Below are 868 nucleotides of genomic sequence, written 5' to 3'. Positions count from 1 at the left end.
ACCAGCCTTGGAAGAGAGGGAACGCAGCAACCATGTAGCGGAAATCCTCGATTCCAGGTGGAAGGGAAATCAGGTAGAGTATTTGGTGGCGTGGGAAGGGGAACCGGAGTCAGAAAACACCTGGGTGACTGCAGGGGAGGTCAATGACGAGGTTTTAACAGAAACGTTCCACCAAAGATTCCCTAGGAAACCACAGCCGGTAGAAAGGTTTAGGAGGGAGTACTTCGGCACCACCGACGAGGAACAGGAAATGGAAGGATTCACGGAGTCGGAGTTGGAAGAGGGAATAGACTCCGAAGACGAGGAGTATCGAGAGACGAGGGACAGTAGCAGGTGGAGGGAAGTGTTCGAAACTTCGGACGAGGAGGAAGGTTCTTTCAGGGGTTTTACTTCATCCCAGCCCGGAGGGGAGGAGACGGGAGGGGGTGAAGGGGGCCCTGGAGGGGAGGTGGATGTCAGGGAACTGCCATCGGAAGGACAGGAGGTGCAAAGGCTCCCTCAGGTTGAAAGAGACGGAGCAGCTGAAGAGGGAACCAGTAGGGGGCGAGCAGGAACTTCCAGGGAAAGTGAGTCGGAGGGGTGGCTCAGAGACGTTTCCAGCGAAAACAGTGGAGAGGTCTCAGGACCTCCTATAGGGACACCCACGCCTCGCCGGAAACTGTCACGCAGAGAGTCCAGAAGACGTGTTTCCGTGAAAGAGCTTTTATGTTGGAAACGTTTCCGAAAGCAACCACTTTCGGATTCTACTAGCGATTGACGCAGCCATGCCGGAGGGGCTCCGTCACAGGCAGAGGTTTGAAAACCTGATCAAACTCTGAGGGACTTGCATTTTACGCACAAGCAGCTCATCATCCCACCACACAGGATA

Source organism: Podarcis muralis, chromosome 9, assembly GCF_964188315.1.
Source record: "Podarcis muralis chromosome 9, rPodMur119.hap1.1, whole genome shotgun sequence".
Taxonomy (NCBI): domain Eukaryota; kingdom Metazoa; phylum Chordata; class Lepidosauria; order Squamata; family Lacertidae; genus Podarcis; species Podarcis muralis.
The sequence above is the reverse complement of the archived record's forward strand: the minus strand, read 5'-3'. Positions refer to the sequence as shown.